The 14,972-nt window shown below is 46.0% G+C and overlaps 1 protein-coding gene across 2 annotated transcripts in view; it reads left to right on the top strand.

The window, feature by feature from the left end:
* The first annotated feature begins 864 nt into the window (after positions 1-864).
* The window catches only part of CUL1 (cullin 1), a 90,642-nt gene continuing 76,534 nt past the window's right edge, over positions 865-14,972 (top strand). Inside the window, exon 1 of one of the 2 annotated variants that reach the window (XM_031455551.2) lies at positions 865-971. The gene's annotated coding sequence lies outside the window, so the exon portion shown is untranslated. Of the gene's footprint in view, positions 972-1,047; positions 1,237-14,972 lie in introns of those variants that run through there. The other variant, XM_031455550.2, reaches the window with a different exon arrangement.

The raw sequence follows: 14,972 nt of genomic DNA, 5'->3' as shown, positions 1-14,972 counted from the left end.
GGGGCTATTGTGCTGCCAAAATTTATACTTCAGGTACCTAATTGTGAGTTAATTTCAAATGAATGCGATGAACTACTCCAGACTACACCTGAGAACAATCCTATAGTCACACCTCATACCATCCATGTTAAGTAAAAATCTTAAATTCCATTCTTAGTCTTTACGAAGATAAATGGTAAAGTGAATCTTGGTCAACGTTTGCTTAAAGAGTCGGTTAAAGAGTTTGAAGACGGAAGCTAGTTTGGTTTTATTTCAGAAACGGCTTTTAAAAGAGAGAGGGGCGCCTAGGAGTTCGGCTTTCAGGTGCTGATTGCTGAGGCCTGGAGGGGTCCCGGGGCTCCAGAATGGACGACACGTTTCTCTCGAGTCTGAACCTACTTTTCAGGGCCACTCGCCCATCTCGGACTTTATCAGCCGGTCGGGGTATCGCTTTTGGCTGTTATCCCTGCCGGGGAGGCAGACCGACTGGGTGTACTTGTGTTCCATGTCGGTTCAGGGTTCAGGGTGTGTGTGCGCGCAGGAGCGGGGCAGGAGAGTGGTGTTTAAGACCCTCTCCTCCCGGGTGTTTTGGGGCAGTTTCTCCCGAGGCTGGTGCCCCCGACCTAAGAAGGTGACCCCTCCTCGTTTGGTACGAAGTGGCGGGAAGCCGGGTCCTTAGAGGCGGCCCCCGGCCAAGGGAGGCGGTAAAACCTGGAGGAGGATCCGGTGCGTCCGGCCGGGGATGGCCCGGGGGTTCAGGGGCCGGGGCTGCGGGCTTTCAGGTAGAAACCACTCCGCGAGCGGGGCCCCGGCGGCGCAGGGGGGACCCCGGGGCCGCGGCAGCGGCGGGCGGGAGGTTTCCGGGCCCCTCCCGCGCCGCGGACCGGGGGGGAGATGGCGGCGACGGTTTCCCGGCTCCCCCGCCCCGGACGCCGATGGCGGTGCGTTCCGGCCCTCCCCCACCAGATTCTCCCCCGCGGGAGCCGGAGCCGGTGAGGCCGGGAGGGCGGGGAGCGGCGGAGGAAAGGCGAGAGGGCGGAGGTTGCGTGGTGCAGGCGGCGGCGGCGGGAGGAGGGCCGGCGGGCGGGCAGGGGAGGAGGAGGAGGCGGGAGCCGTGTCGCACGCAGCTCCAGGCGGGGCAGCCCCAGCGGCTGAGGGACGCGGCCAGACCTTGGCGGGACGGGGATTTAACCGGGGCCGGGCCCAGCGACCAGGTGGAGACGTCGCGGGAGCCATTTAGGCCTCCGAGAAATGCGGGTGAGTGTCGGCAGCGCCGGGGCCGAGGGGAGGCGGCGGCGGCGGCGCAGGCCCGGCCCGGAGCCGCGGTGTCGCAGTGACTGGGGCCGCGGCGGCTGAGCGCAGGCGCCGGGCGAGGCCTGAGCCGCGGAGTCGCGGACGGCCGGGCGGAATGGCGGCGGGGCCAGGGGACTCGTGGGCTGAGGGCGGGAGGGGAGCGAGCGCGGCCCGGCCCTGAGTCACCCCGGCCGGCTCGGGCCTGGCCGGGCCGCGGCCCCGAACGCGGGCTCGGGGCGGCCAGGCCCGGACTACGCACTGGGAAAAAGCCCGATTCATCGCACCCGAGGCGGCGGCCTGGTGGCGCCCGCCCCTTTCCCAGCGCGACCGGGCTCGGGCCGCGGAGCCGGGCGGGCGAGCGGCCCCGGGCTGCTCAGGCGCGCGCGCCTCGCCTCTCCTAGGGCGGCGACCCCCGCGGGGCTCCGGGATGCGTGCCCTTCCTCCCGCGCCCCCTCAGGATCACTTCTCCCACGAGCGTCGCTTCTCCCCGACTCGTGTTCCCAAGTAGGTACGGGGCTCGCGCGCAGGAGGAGCCGCGGAGCCGGGCTCTCGGCTTTCCGGTTCCCTGCCCGCATTGTTGCGACGGTGCCGGGTGCTATTATTGGGTAATAGTCGCCCCTTTGCCCGGTTCTCTTGGGGCAGCCGGCCGGGGAGGCGCGCAGGGATGCGAGTGCTGCGGCCGAACGGGACGGAGCCCCCCGGCGCCCGCCGAGCGCCCGCGAGTCGGGCCGGGCCTGCGCCGCCGCCTCGGCGCGCCCCCGGCCCTGCGCCCGGCGGGAGCGCGCGCTGACCCCGCAGGTAACCCGGGCGCAGGCCGCCCGCGTGGAGGGGTCGCCCCGAGCGCCACTCCTGTCCCGTGTGGGAGGTCGCGTGCTGCAGGCCCAGTGCGGGTTCGGGGAGAAACGCGGTGTGAGTATTCCTTGAGACTAATCCCCAAAGTTCAGGGTTTTCCCCCTTTGGCGAGCTCTCGGCCAAAAATAGGATCCTCTTTTCTGATTGGATGGCTGCTGTTGCTTTTAGTTCGCAGTTGGGGTTAGTGGTAAGGGTGCAAATGGGGAATTGCAGTACAGTTAACTTACTCAAGTATTTATTTGCTCTGTGTAATTGCCCTTCTCCGTAGTGGCATTAGAACCTTCAAAGTTAGGAGTGGGTCAGTGGTCACGTAGTTTTTGAAATGCAATTTATCGGAGTGACAGAAGGGAACTAAATTTACATTTATTTTAAGCCCTCAGCTTCTCGGACCTAAACTTATCTTAATACTCTGCGGAAGCGTGTGCAGTTGTAAGTTTAACGCCTCATTTTGTGGCCACCCTGTCTATCTGATTTTCTGAAATCCTGGCGCGTGTATGGGTTGTGGAGCAAAATAGCGAATGTTATTTCAAAAGCAGAACTAGTCATTTTGTCTAAGAATATTTGGCTGTATCTAAAGGAGTTCTTGGATATTAGGACAAATTTTACTTGGAAGTTCTGTTTGTTGCTTTCCGTGATGAGTCGAGAAGTAGTTGTTGCATCGCATTTCAAATTCCGAAGCAGGCAAACACAAGACAGGCTTACTTTAACTCTGTTATGCCCATTTTTGGAGGTTTCAGGAGAGTGTTCAGTAAGCTTGAGAGGGGTGGCCGAGGTACTTTCTAAAAATATTTAACTTTTTTTGGTCACTGGAATCATCTTTTAAAAAGTTATTTTACCAAAAAGGAAAAAAAAAACAACCTGTAGGTGTAGTGCAGGGATTTGAGGCCAGTTTATAATAATCCTCTCTCCCTTAGAGAGACCACAGGCTCAGGTCCTTGCAGGGAAGCCCCCCTTTCCTAATGCACGCCTACCACTTCGGAGAGCTAATAGTTCATTGAATGCCTGAATCTTACTAAATATGATCTTCTAGAAATAATTAACTTAGTTTGGGTTATCAGTACAGCGTAATTTCTCATACTTTTCAGACAGTGAATTCCTTAAAGGCAGGAGATACTCCTTATTTATTTTTGCATCCCAGAAGTAGCAGAGGACTTTTTTGAATTAATTAATCTGGATTAATTTTAACTTCTATGCCCAGTGTTTGACCACTTTGGATTTTGGCTGCAGAAACAGTCACTGCACTTACACTGGGAGAGAATGCAAGCTTTATATAATTGTTATTACAGCACCCCGGGAGCTAATACAGAAAAATGCCCCCGGCAGAAAAATACTCAGGTTTCCTTTAGCTATGGCAATCCGGGAAAGTGCCGAGAAAATAAGTTATTGTAACTTTAATTAGCTTTTTTTTTTTCTTTCAAAACTAGTTTTAAGGTATAGATTTTTAAAATTTTATGTGTGTTTTTTTTTTTAAACAAGATTAGAGTCTTTTCCCTCAGGTTAAATAATTGCAGCCTTGCCTTTGAAATGAAATCCTTTAGTTCGTGAAGGCTCTTCCCTGTTGGAGAGAGTGGTGGTACCAGAGCTGATGTGACCTTTCTTATAGCAGAGACCGTTCTTGGGTCCTTGAGGGCCTTTTATCAGAAGTTCACGCCCGGGATACCCAGCAGGCATAGTGTGCCTTCTTTCCACCTGGAAAGCTCAAATGAAGGTGCTTTAAATTGAGGAGTAGTTACTTGGCCTTCTTCAAATAGAAAATGTGGGCCCCAAAACATAGGAGGATGTTTGCCTTTTATTCTTCACCGCTTCAGCTCTCCTTAGGTTCCAAAGCCATAGGCTTTCTACCCTCAGCAATTGAGTCAGTCTGGAGTAAAATGTCTTTTGGGGATCGTTGGCTGAATTTTGAGCTTGTCTTTTAGATATGTCTGGAGAAAAGAGTGTACCATTTTTAAGGACCAATTCAAAATTTACCTTTTTAAAAATTATTTTATTTTATTTTTGGCTATCTGGTAGTTTCTCACTAAAGTGTCATCTTTTGTTTGCCTTTTGAAACTATTATATAGCTTCTAGAAAAGACACGTATGTGATGTATTCATTTATTTGTGCTTAGGCATAGAGCATTTTGCTTGGGGGAGGAGACATGGGCTCTAACTGGAGCTTAATTGTGCTAAGCTTCTGTTTCCTCGTTTATAAAGTGAGATAGTTTTTCATTGGCTCAGTTTTCTTCAGGCCCTCGAGCTGTGTGGGTTCCATGGGCATGCCATAGCTTTTAACACTGCCAAGCATTTGAAGTCCTATGAAGTGTAATGTCATTCGTGTTTGGAAAGCAGACTTGCCAAGCCTGGGTTTGGTGGTCGTGTCCGTTTTCTCCCTGGGGAACCGTGGATCGAGGAAGCAGTCACCCGTCGGCGCCCACTCCGGGCTCCCGCATCGTTGCAGCCGCGTCCCAGAACTTGCCCGGCTGCCCTCTCCTCTGCTTTTGCTCCTGCTTACCTCTGCCCCGAGTACCGTGTCCCCTTCCTGTCACCCGCAGACTCCTGTTCCTTTGGAAGGATGCTCCATCCTGGACTGGGAGCCTTCTCTGGGGTCCCTGAGCCCTGCCTGGGTCACGGTCCCAGCACTTAACCCTTTGACTGGATTTGATGGTTTCTCCCACTCGGCAGACCTTCCGTAGGGCTGGGACCTTATAACCGTGTGCCAGCACACCGCCTGCACCAGCTCACTTCACTCATAGTTTGTTCATGAACACCCTCCTGCTTCAACTCTTTACCAAGCCCCACCGCATGGAGGGGAAGACACTGAGGCTTTGAGAGGTGAAGGTCAGGCCCAGCAGCTGGGGGGCCTGAGTTAAACCAGACAGGGACTCCAGAGCTCCCTAAGCGTCTGATTTATATGAAGGTGGAAGCGGAAAAGAGATAAAAATTAAAACGCTTAACGATTGATAGCTGGTAATTGATAAGTATGACAGAATTCATTATGCAGAAGTGGACTGACCACCAAGAATGGAGCTTATTCTTCTTGGTCTTTTAGTAGCTGGTGGACATTGAAGGAGATTGATTGGGCACTGGTGGGGAAATGAGCAGTCCTGGAACTTTGGGACTATTATTAAGTTGGGTGTGATAATGCGACCTGCTGGCCTTGCAAACATTTATAAAGCCATTTAAGACTGTATCTGACAAGCTGTGATTTTTTTTTTTTAAAAAGGGCCTGTGTCAGAAAATACTTTGGAAAACAGACTTTATGAAATGTGGGCTTAAAAAATGTGTATGTACTGGTGAAAATGCTCGAAGTAGTAAAAATGGTTGTATTTTAAGGTGGTGAACTTGTGTGTGTGTTTTTAAAATATTTTTCCCCAAATTTTTTAAGAACCAAAATGTAATACAAATGATCTCAGGATGGAGGCCTCTCTCAGCCTAACACCAAAAGTAGAAACTGTAAAGGGAAAGGGTCTTTTGATTACTTTAGAAGAATTAAACTTCTGTATGTTAAAATGCTATAAAGAGAATAAAAAAGCAAATGGCAAACTGAAAAAAAGTATTGTAAATTACAAGCAAATTAAGTTTCCTTACTATAAAAAGAGGGCTTATAAAGCAATAAGATAGATAGGACACCCTCCCCCACCATAGGAAAAAAAAATGAATAAACTGGCAATTTATAAAGATCAAGAAACATGAAAAAATTTCCACATTTACTAGCAGTACTACTAAAAATGCAAATAAGTGAAATACTGTTTTTAAAATTTGGGGCATAGGTTGAAAAATAAACCACTTCTGGTGAGGGTGTGGAGAAATGAGTCCACTCATACATTGCCTGAAAAAAGTATACTTTTTCTGAGAGAAATATGTTAAAAAAAGAAAAAAGCTTACAAAATATGTATGCATTTTGAAATAGCTAATCTACTTCTAAGGATTTAGTCTAAGAAAATAAATATAAAAAATGATTATTCTTCTGTCATGGGCACACTTATTTAGTGCCTTCTTACTGAGCCTTTGTTTTCAGTGTTTTGCTGTTAAGGATGATTATCTCAGCACTTTCAGACAGACCTTTACATTTCTGTAATTCTGTATTCAATGAGGATTAAAGGACACATACTATAAAACAATGTGTGTAAGGTCTATACTTTTATTTTTTTGATGTGTATGTACATTAAAAAAGATAATCAACCAAAATGTTCATAGTGATTATCTGAGGAGTGGAATTATGGGTTATTTTTAGCTTATTCTGGTTTTTATTTTTCCTTCCAATTCTCTGTTGTGCTCGTGTATTTCTAATAACAGTGGATTCATTTATGAAGACAGAAGACAGGAGAAGCAGTGCGCCTACTTTCAAACAAGATGCTTCTGCTTAGTTTAATGCTGGGGTCACTCTGGTGGTTGCTTTCCTTGCAGGTCCCTTTTCAGGCGTGTTGGCACATGGAGTTAACTGTCTGACTTCTAGCCCTTGGGTTCTCCATGCAGCACTCATCTTCCCGCCACCCCCACCTTAATCCTCCAGCCACTGCAGGTCCCCTCAAGTTTCATGCCCTCCGTGAGACCGTCTTAGTCCCATGAAACTCATTTATGCTTGGATAGTTCGTTGAATTAAACAGTAGATAACATCCTGATGGACTGTCTTCAGTGGGGAAGTTTCCTTATCTTAGTGATGCTGTGAACTTCCTATCTTTTTTGCCTACTTCACAGCTCCTAGTGAGAGAAGATGAATTTTTTTAATTGGATGTTTAAACCTGTTGTCATTATGCTTAAGAATAGAAACTTGCTAAAAATTAGAAAAAGTAAATTCTTTTGGCACACTTTGTAGCTTGGAAAACTAAAAAGCTACCATTGATTTTGGAAATGTATTCTAAATGACACAGATTAGGAATACTGGGGGAAATCTGAGAAAGCAGGTGCATAGGCACTTGTCACCTGTTATCTAAAACGGTGACGTGTGCCTGGAAAGGACTCAAAAGTCAGGACATAGGAGAAAGGCCAGAGAGCTGGGCCCCACCCCGGCCTGTAGGAGGGGAGGAGGCCTGCCCTGGTCAGACTAGAAGGGAAGGTTTGAAATCCTGGAGCCGGGGACCACAGGCTTCAGTCCCAAGGGGAATCCCAGGCACAAGAGCTGCAGGCTCTGTCCCCTCCCCAGGCCCCAGGCTTGCCTTTGGGAACTAGGAGACTTTGGTTTGGGCTCCAAGAGTGATTTCTTCTAACTTCTCCAATCTTACTGGTTCATCTTGCAGGTAATAATACCACTGTTACTCGGCACTTAGAGTGTGCCAGATACTGGGCTGAACCCACGCTGGGGACTTCGGAGCTGCTCCCCCTCAGCTTTCTGCTTTTTGCAAATAAATGCCTCATTTTGGACAGAAGTCTCTCCTCCACTTCCCTGGTTGAAGGTAGACTTGGACACACAGCGCAGGGCAGCTTACTAGTCAGTCGTCAGCTAAAGGCTTCCGAAATCAGAGGGTCTCCTGTTTGATACAGTGATGACAGTCCACCAGCAGGGACCCAAAAGACAGAAGGGGAGGGTTAGAGATGCTGAGGACACTTGGCCTGTTGAGCCGTTCTGCCTGAAGTTGCTGCTCGGTGGTACTTCTGCAAGTGTTCAGCGCATTGATGCCTCTGCCCTGTCCGCGGGGTGTACTGTTCTGTTTCTTAATGTCTGCACTTTAGCTCGGGCATCTGTGGTGAAGCCTGTCATGCAGGTAGTCACTCGACATGGTGAAGCTTTGTTCGTCACTATTATTTTTATAATAAAGGAGCTCAGCTTTACCACTCCTTGCATTTCAGTAATTTTTAAAAAATGATTTAGAGCAGTATTTGTCCATCCGTGTTCTGTGACATGTAAGATGCTGAGTGGGAGGGAAGATGTTTGAGGAAATAAATTCCGGAAATGCTAGGTCGCGTGCTGAGGGGCTTTTAGTAAATGAACGTAGGTTGCCGCACTTACAGGGGACATGTAGCTTCCAGGGTGTGCTTACGTCTGTGTGTAGACTGGGTGTACCCTTAGTTTAATAATAGCCTTTGAGGGAAGAAAACCTTGCTATCAGATTAAGGAATATGTTTTGTTTTGTAGAGCACGCACTGACTTTGGAATAAGAGAGGTGAACAGTGCCGTGCCCCGCGGTGGAGCTGCGGTTGGAGTGAATGGCTGGGTTTGCTCCTTCCCTCTAGGGTGGGGCCCAGGAGCATCCTGGGCCAGTCCTGTTCTTGGGAGCAGGGTGGGCAGCGCTGTGGAGATTGGGGTCCTGACGAGCACAGGGTGGGACGTGTAGTTGTCTAGAAGTGTTTTTTGTTTCACTTTATTCCTGGTCTAAGTGTAAATCCCAAATGCTACGATAGGAAATATCAAAAAGAAATTTGTTTTGAGCACAGGGGTCAGCGTTTATCCCCACTCACTTCTGAGGAGCAACAAGCCCAGCGCGTGCACCCTTCATGTCGTCTTGGCAGTGTCATGTGCTGAAAGTACTTTTTAATCCTGGGAAATTCTGGTTGGTAGCATTAACTACAAAAGTGGTTCCAAAAAGTTAAGCCTGAACTGCCAGGGTTTTAAAAGCATTTCAGTCCACTGAAACTCAGACTCTGCTTTCCCTCTTTAAGGTTCTCTTAGATCTTTCCGGATCATTTAAGTTGGTTCTCCTGCGTTTCTAGCTCAGTGGTTTGCAGGGTGTGAACACTGTTCACGCAGTATGTTTGGGAGGTGTAAGTGGGTCTGTTTTCTAGAACATTTTGGCCCCTTTCGGGGGGGGTGTAACATGCAAATTTTTCCAAACTTCTGGACCAGGTGAGCATCCTTTTTTCTTGAGTGATCTCTTGGCATTAGCTTCTGTGGAGACACTTTGCTCTTTCCTGACTGTATCTTCTTCTCTTAAATGGACGTTCAGGAGATGCCTCTTTGACTTGATTCTCTGCTCTAGTTCCTTTTGCTGTGGGGGTTTTCAGTTTTGTTTTGGCCAAAGCAGTTCTGACAGTTTTCACTGTTGGCTGGTCGACTTCCAGCTGAGCTCCATCAGTCCCCCTAATGGCCCCCAGGGCTTTTCCATCGCTGGCCTGCCCTTCTGTCCCCACCTGCCCCAGCCTGATCTCTCTTGCTCCCCAAGCCGGATCCAACTTCTCTATTTCTAGCATTCTATCTGAGACTTTAATTTTCCCCCCGTGTCCATATTTAGTGAGCTACCAAGTCTTGTTAGTTCTTCCTTCATAATGCCCTGTATCAGATCTTCCTGGTTTGGTTCTGTCACCAGCTTCATGTTGTGTGTGTTCAGGATTTGTCACGGCTCCCTTGACTACAGCGTCTGTCCCCAGCGGGTGTTGGGAGCACCGTGATTGGCTCTAGTGGGCTCTGCTCTCTGTGCTCCCCGTCCTTCACTGCACCATCTTCTCTCCTTCTTAAGCTAGGAAAAACTACTGAAAGTCTGGCTGTGGCCAGTCCTGAAGCTTGCGCGGTGGCGGGGTGTTGGTTCTGGCTTTTTGTCCTGGTTCACATTGGGAGTATGATCTCTACCAATAAAACTTAATGTAATTTCAGTAAAGTAAACCAATTTGGGGATGTTCTGTTAACTTTGAGATTTAACCTATTATAAATTATAAACGTAGAAATTTTCTTTTGATAGGCTCTGATTTATGGAAAATGTTTGTGATTAAAGAATTCACAGGGTGGGAGGGTATAGCTTAGTGGTAAAATGAGTACTTAGCAGGCATGAGGTCCTGGGTTCAATCCCCAGTACCACCATTAAAAAAAATAATTAAAAAATAAATAAACCTAATTACCACCTCCTCCTGACTCCAAAAAACAATTTTTTAAAGGTATCATAAAAAATTCACAGATGTAAGCAACAAACCGTATGTTACATTAAAGTTTGGATTTTAGAGGTGTGCATGTGGGGAGGGATGAACGTCCACACTGCTTTCTACGGTGGATAAACAGGCGAGTGTGTGTCCTGCTCAGGCAGTAGATTCTCTTAATAGTTGTTGTAAAAAATGACTATAAAACACATTCAGATTACTCCCTTGGCAGCAGTAAGTCTTAACTGCAGTGTTACATTAAAAAGAGGGGTTTTCCCCCCAAAACGCAAAGGGTGATTTGTGTGCTTTATTGACAGTCCAGCGCGGACTATGTGAGTTTGTTACATGCGTACTTTGTGTGTGTTATCTGAAAAAAATTAGTCCTAAAGTGTGATTCTTTCTATCGTTTGTTGCATTTATACTTTGCAGAATTTGATTTATTTGCAAAGTTCTGATGTCTAAATTTTATTTTAAAAAATTGAATCGTGTTTGTAAAGCTCAAGGCCTGTATAAAGTACCCATTTTTAATAGATGTGAGTTCTTGAAGAAAACTACAGGAGAAAATCTGAATTTTGTGATTTGGTGTTCTTTTAAAAAACATTAACTGTTTTCAACTGGGAACATGGTTTGATGGTCTTCAAAGTAAGCTATTCGAAGCATCAACTTGAAAACCTTGCTTGAGAAAATACACAAGTTAATGAAGTTTATTATGTGAAATTAAGAATTTTGACAGATTTCTCTGACGCTTCCCACGCAAAACTTGATCTTGACTGCAAAGATGATGGTACTGCCCCAGTCTCTACTGGTGTATGGATAGAAATCAGTAACCATCTCAATGTGTAGGGTGTTCTTTATTCTTACTTAAAAATACAGGTTTTAATTACTGTGGAAGTGAAATGAGCTGCTTTTGTGTCTCTTCTGCCCCTAAACAATAACCAAAACCCCCACTACTTTTATAGTGACCGTAAGAACGCGTTGTACAGATCATGAAGGAAATGCATTATGAGTTTTTGCAACTAAAAAGAAAGATCGTGACTGGGAGCAGGTCAACTAAAAAAACAAAAACAAACCCAAACCAAAAAAAAAACCAAGTTAAAAAATGCTGGAAGCTTAAATCGGTTTCAGAATCACCTCTCAGGTGAAGCTGTTAAAGGTTTTACCAAAATTTTTCCTCTGTTATAGATGCAGCCAGATTGTTTTGGTCAGGGTGGGGAGCAAGATTTTTTTAAAACCCCACTCCTGCCTCCAAAAAGGAAAAAAAAAAAAAGCCTCCCTTATTGGAGGTTATCATCAGATGGTATATTTTCATGAACTCAGAGGATGTACTCAAATAATTGAGAGACTGAATTTAATCCAATAATTTATCCTTGAGAGATGCAGCACCTAGGTTTGATCTCCGCATACCTTCCCCCAGTATTTATCGTGTCTTAAATCTCTGCTTGATGTTGTAGCAGCCAGTAAGGACACTTCCAACGAGGTGCTTTTGATCAAGTCAGCACTGCAGGTGTGCACAGAAGGGGGTGCAGATCTCTGCTGGGTGGACCCCCAGGGGTGGCAGATGCATCTGACTCGGTGGCCCCTCATGGTCGGGAGTGCTGTCCACGTACCAGGAAGAGGGTGCTGTCCAGTTTCTCTCGTACCTTCAGTAAGGTGAATAAAGTGGTAAGCTGTATTCAAAACAAATCAAAACATAAAAGCTCCAAATCAGATAAAGAGTGTAGAGGTAGGACTGTTCATTCTTCTTGAACCAATTTGTAGTGAAGTGGGAAGTGCCTTTGAAAGTTCATTTAGCTAGTGAGAGTTGTTGATCAGAATTTTTGAACTTAGGGTAATCTGTATTAGTGGAAAGAAAGGTAATGACAAGGGTTGAAAACCCAGATGAGATGAATAGCTTCTTGTTCACTTAGTGATGTGGTGGCTTTCAAAATCTGCTTGTTTAGCAGATGTTATTTCAAGGCCTAGTCCTCACCCACTGACAGGGCACACCATACACCACACACAAGGGAAGTCTGGAACTTAGGAATGGTGGGCACTGAGCTGAAACATTTCTTGGAAACGAAAGTGACAGTGTGTGTGGTCGAACAGCTCATCCTTCACTGAAGCAGCATCCTCACCTGGAGAGGGAGAGACTTGTCACCTACACGTGACATATCATTGTGCCTTCCCAGCTGAAGGTACGGGTCTAGCTTCCCACCCTTGGTGCCCTGAAGATATCTCCTGTACCACCAGCATCCAGGGCATCTCAGGAGTGAAAACCGGTTGCTGTTTGTATGTGTGTTAGTCTGGGTCCTGACGGTGCTGCGGCACCAGGACAGAGGAGAGGTGGCTTGGATGCTGGTGTGCAGTGAAAGCTCGGTGGCGGGTTTGCAAACTCAGTGGATTCAGTACAACAGCAGCTCATCCACCAGCTAGGAGACAGGTGAGAAACAGTTTTTCCAGCTGGTATTTTAGAGTATTCTATTCAGCGTTTTTGGTGGTGGAATGAAATATTCAGATGAATTTTAAGAAAAGAATGAGATTTCTAAGAAAATTTGAACTTTCAGCAAGTGCTTCTGCTGGATCCCCAGGGCCGTCTGAAGACAAGGCCCCCTGCCTTCTGATGATAGATACGCTTTGGTGGGAATCTGGGGAAGGCCCCCCTCCCTGGTGTTGCCAGTTATCAAGGGTATTGTGAATTTTCCAGGCACCGTTAATTTAATTCATTTTGACTTAAAAATAAGCATGCTAGCTTTGACACCCTTCCCCCCCCCCCAGAAGTTTTTTGTTTTCTTTAAGTACCATGTTAGGAATTTCAAGGACATCTGATAACCTTTGGTGACGTGTTAATATGAAGAGTAGCAAATGCTTACTGTGTGTCAGGCGCCCGTCTAAACATTTTATTGACAGAACTCATCTATTTCCTCACAACAATCTTGTAAGATAGGTACTGTTATTTTCCCCATTATTTATATATATATTTGTATTCAAAATTGCAGATCATTCTAGTCACAGAAGTTAAGGGATCTGCCCAAGTTCACACAGCGTGTGAGCTGTGGAACCAGAACTTCAAAGTCCCTTTTTCAGTTTTTTGAAAACTTCCAGTTGCCATTTACTAAGCTGATCTCATGGCCCGCACATTAATGGACCACAGCCCTCAGACGAAACACATAACCGGTGCAGATAATCATCATCAAGTGTAATACCATTTCTCCTTGTTGCAAAGTGAATGAAAATGCTTAGAAATGAAATACATGCAAGCCCCAGGCTAGGCCGTTGAATAAATTCGCCTGTGAAAGCGTTGTGTGTGCTGAAGCTGAGAGCTGCAATTCAGCCCTTGGCCGTTCATACGGACGAACTGGTCAGTCTCCGTAGCACCTCTTAAATATTAAGTGGTTGTGGTCATCTTCAAGTTTTTAAAGCAGTTTATACCGGTGACGCTTCCACCCTCCTGGACGTCACATAGTAATTGAACTAGGAAGAATTTATATACTAACTAAATTGAGATTCAGTTATGAATTGAACAGTAGTTAAGACTTTTTGAGTGCCTGTATGTAGATTTTTAGGATTTAAAAAGACCTCTGCTATTAATTGTTCAAGTACCAAGAATAAAAATTGTTTCCTAATTCCTAAGATGTTCATAGGAGAAAATGCCATACTTAATGACATTCAAAATTTCTCATAATTAGCAGATTGTGTGTGTTCAGGGAAGTGAGTTGAATTAGCATACTTTTCTCTATTTATGTAATTAGAAAGACAAAGATTGATCCCAAGGAGAAGGCGGCTATATTAACTCATTTAGTGTTAAGTTTGAGGGCCTACTAATTTCAAAGCTCTGCTAGTATTGAGGACGTGGGAGAAAGCATAAAACTAACTGTGAGGCTTGAAACACACTTGCTCTAGTCCTCCCCCAGGATGGTGGGTCCTGGTCTTGTTTCTTAACTTTGCAAAACCATCAGGTTTACAGTTTTATGGAGGTTTGAATAATTATAGTTCTCTTAAATGTTATACATAATGCAAATGGTGTGCCCCACCCCCTCCCATTTTTCTCAGTACTGTACCATGTGGTAGAAAATTAAATGACATGTAATTAACGTGTTCTAGCATGTTTCTTTGTTGTAGTTCTGTACGCTGATGGGCTGGGTTGGTTTTGGGTTTTTTTAAGTATCATCAGTGATTTAGATGTGTCCCCAAAATATGTGGAGGAGTACTTTCACCAGTGTTTCTGGAGCCCCTGCGGTGCGCCAGGGCACTGTCTGGTCCTGAAGATTCAGCTGTGAATTAGGCCCCTGCCTTCCAGCCTCTGGGCGGAGCCCACAAATCAGACGTACTGCCTCTATTAAATCCCAGGGTCTTGGGGCCAGAGTCTGAATACAAAGAAGAACCTCTGTTATTGATATACTTTCCATTTTAATAGTAACAGGTATAAATATAAAATCCACTTATTAAAATATCCATTATTCAAATAGCAATAATTAGCAAAATAACTTAATTTTGAATTAAGAAAAATAAGCAAATATAATATTTAATATCAGTGCTAGTGTTTTGTTTGCTCATGTTTTCTAGATTATAAAATGCAGGTTATTTCATGAGCAAAATAGAGAAAGCAAAAGCTAGCCTCTACTTTCATTTTTTGGTTTTGATTTTTTTTAAAAAAAGACCTTTTTTTGAGCATTTGTAGGTTCACAGTAAAATGAAGGGGAAAGTACAGAGATTTCCTGCATCCCCCTGCCCTGACACATGTAGACCCCCCCCCCCCGTCATTAACATCCCCCTCCAGGTGGTACATTTGTTACTGTTGATAAACATGCAGTGACACATCATAATCTCCCAAGTCCATAGGTTACATTAGGGTTCACTCTTGGTGGTGTACATTTTATGGGTTTGGACAAGTGTAAAATGGTGTGTCTCCATCATTATAGTATCATAAAAACAGTTTCACTGCCCTAAAAATCCTCTGTGCTCTGCCTGTTTACCTCCCTTCTCCCCCCACCTCCACCGGCCCCCACCCAAACTCCTGGCAGCCGCTGACAGCTTTTTGCTGTCTCCTTTGTTTTGCCTTTTCCAGAATGTCATATTGTCGGAACCACACAGTAGGTAGCCTTCTCAGAA

This window comes from Camelus dromedarius, chromosome 7 (genome assembly GCF_036321535.1).
Source record: "Camelus dromedarius isolate mCamDro1 chromosome 7, mCamDro1.pat, whole genome shotgun sequence".
In the NCBI taxonomy this organism is placed as follows: Eukaryota; Metazoa; Chordata; class Mammalia; order Artiodactyla; family Camelidae; genus Camelus; species Camelus dromedarius.
The sequence above is the reverse complement of the archived record's forward strand: the minus strand, read 5'-3'. Positions and strand labels throughout refer to the sequence as shown.